Source organism: Gavialis gangeticus, unplaced genomic scaffold, assembly GCF_001723915.1.
Source record: "Gavialis gangeticus isolate Ggan-Ray unplaced genomic scaffold, GavGan_comp1, whole genome shotgun sequence".
NCBI lineage: Eukaryota > Metazoa > Chordata > Crocodylia > Gavialidae > Gavialis > Gavialis gangeticus.
In genome coordinates, this window is record NW_017729024.1 from 181,112,264 (window position 1) to 181,115,130 (window position 2,867).

A 2,867-nucleotide genomic window follows, 5' to 3' on the forward strand; every position below is an offset into this window, starting at 1 on the left:
CCCCCCCCCCCCGATTTCTGTACCAGTGGTGTGACATGGGGCTCAAGACTGCAGCCCAGCCAGGGCCCAGCAGCAATTGGGGTGGCAGTGGCTCTGCGATTTCTGGACTGACCATGGGGCACAGAGCTATAGCTGGGTCAAAGGCAGCACCCAGCAGCAGCAGAGTCAGCAGCAGTACAGAGTTGTTCCCCCCCACTGTCAACACTTATGCATCATCGATGATCTAAATCCATCTGTACAGGCATTCATGGGGCTTTAAATCACCCCAAAATGGTAGGCCTGATCTAAGTTGGTTCACCAGAACAGATGAACTAACTTAGATTAGGAATGAGCTAACCCAATCTATCAAATGTCTGTACACGCTCGGAGTGCTGCCCTGGGGCTGGGAAAGCCCAGCCACTCACTGCATCCCTGGGAATGTGATCTTCCTACCCCTCAGGCTATTTTTAGCCTTTCAACTCTCGCACCCCAAATGGCTGACCTCCCCCTGCAGACCCACCAATTCCCTACACAGACCTGCCAGCTCCCTGCCAATTTGCCAAACCCCACTACAGACCCATTACCCCCCCATCCTTTCCCCAACCCACTTTACTTATACTGGTTTCCCCATCTTGCTCCCAGGAGTGGTGAATGCCTGTACACACCACTCTTGGTCTACATTCACATGGCTTACTTTAAGTAAGCCATGTGAATGTAGACAGGGCATGGTGAGCACCTGTACCTCCTTCTTAAGTGACACTAAAGTGCAGAGACAGTGGAAGGGAACAGTGAGGGCATCGGCAACACAGAGATTCAGGCATTATCTGATTCTGCATTCCTCAAAGGAGCATATATTTGAAGTTTGAATGATTTTCTCTACAGGATCAGGCCAAAAGAATATAATTGTTATCTTCATGTACATTAATGCATTAGTGGACTGGTTTGATCAATGTTTTTATGATTTTATTCCAGTGTGCATGAAATCAAATACACTGGGGATTAACCCCATTCTGACCTGAATAATTTACCCATGCATAAAACTTTGTAATCTGTTACAAACCCAAAAATAGCCCCAAGGGTTGCTGAGGTTAACAAAACTTTCAAGCAAACCTGGGTCAAATCCAAAACAGATCCTCATGTGATATAAATTAGCTGAAGTAACCAAAATCATCCCTTCACCATGACCTACTGGTTTCAGTGTAGCCATTCTGAGTTGTACCTGCTAAAAATCTTGTCTTATGGTTTTTGGTGGAAATCACGGAAGAAGTACCTTCACTTAATATGGGCAAAGACCACTAGGTTGCTTCTTTGTGTGGATCACAAAGTTTAACACATTATGCAAGGGACATGAATCTCTGAATTGAACAAAAGGATTGTGGAATAGCCTACAGGGGGAAATGATAGTTTCACCCAGCTCTAATAGCACAGTATAGCAAAGGAAGACATACAAGGATAATAGAGATACGCAGTGCAAATACACAGAGGGGAAAATACCAGTGACCTGCCTTACTCTGTGGCTAGTAGTTAAAGATTACCTATGCTGGTAATTCAGATTAGTGGGTAGAAAAAAATTAACTGAAAAAGAAGTATTAAGTGGAACAAAGGTATTTAACCTGGAAAACATGATCTTTTCTGCTGGAGTTTTCAGTAAACTAAATTGATTTGAATTTCTCAACGTTCGGCTATATTACATCAGCTCCAGTACAGCATCCTGGCATGTCTCGTGGTGACCTACCACAGTGACACATCAGACACGAGGAATTCAGACAGACCATTAATGAGACATTTAAGACGAAGAGCCAGCAAACTAGTGGGTGCAAGACATTTAACTTAATTCATGGAGTTTTATCTAATAGATCCACTGTTTGATCTTGCAGGTCAGGGGTGGCCAGCCTGCAGCATGCGCAGCAGCACAGGCAGCCTTTGTATGTTCCACCAGGGGACCAGCAGAACAGCAGCAGATAGAGCAGGAAGCAGAGGATCAGGCAGGAAGCACAGGCCAGGAAGCAGAAAAGAGCAACAAATTAGGCAGGGGGCATAGGGCAAGGAGCAGAAAGCAGAGCAACAGATTGGGCAGATACAGGGGATCAGAGGAGAACTTGGGGAAAGTACAGGGCTTATTTGTGGCATACCTGCCAAAAAGGTTGGCACCCACTGTAGTAGGCCACCCTGCCTCACTAGTAGATGCACAATAACAAAGTGATGTAAATTACACCTGTGAATAACTGCAGGCACAACATGTGAAGCCACACTTTAAAAACCTGATGCATAAACAGCATTTTTCGTTGTTAGCCCATAAATTTTCACAGGGCAAAGATAAACACCAGTCCTCTGTGCATCGGACTGATGGAAAAACACAATAAGCCAAGGTTAATATTTTACATCTTTCAGTCTCCCTGAGTGTAAGTCTTAAGTTCAAATGTTATTCCTCCAGCCAAGGACACCAGCGTATAAATTAGTTCCTAGGCCTAATAACCACAAGTTCCCATTTCTGGCTGTACTGGAGCCACCTAGGCTAGAACTTAGGTGACCCCCAAGTATGTAAACCCAAAATCTGCGTGGTCAACAATCCAGTTTCTCCAGGGACAAGGCAAAACTGCCTTCCTCAAGACAGGAGTAGCTCACTAATGAATCCCCCCACAGCGGTACCATTCTTTCTCCTACTCTACAGAGAATAGGAATTACTATAGCCCTAGGTTTTGGTTGCCTTGCATGTCTCAAGCAGTGGTAAGTAAGAAGGAAGTTCTGGTAATCTCTCTCTTTGTTTAAACACTTAATACCCTTTCAACATAGGTCTGGAAAGTGCCTCATGAGGTCATCTTGTCCAACCCCTTGCTGAAGGCAGGAACATCCCTGAATGAACCATCCCAGTCAAGTGATTGTCTAAA

The 2,867-nt window shown here is 44.9% G+C and overlaps 1 long non-coding RNA gene across 1 annotated transcript in view; it reads right to left on the reverse strand.

Moving 5' to 3' along the window:
• LOC109298277 overlaps positions 1 to 2,867 on the reverse strand; it is an 18,746-nt gene that overhangs the window by 8,437 nt on the left and 7,442 nt on the right. Inside the window, exon 2 of the long non-coding RNA XR_002097576.1 lies at positions 2,232 to 2,240. This is a non-coding gene — a long non-coding RNA (uncharacterized LOC109298277). The remainder of the gene's footprint in view (positions 1 to 2,231; positions 2,241 to 2,867) is intronic.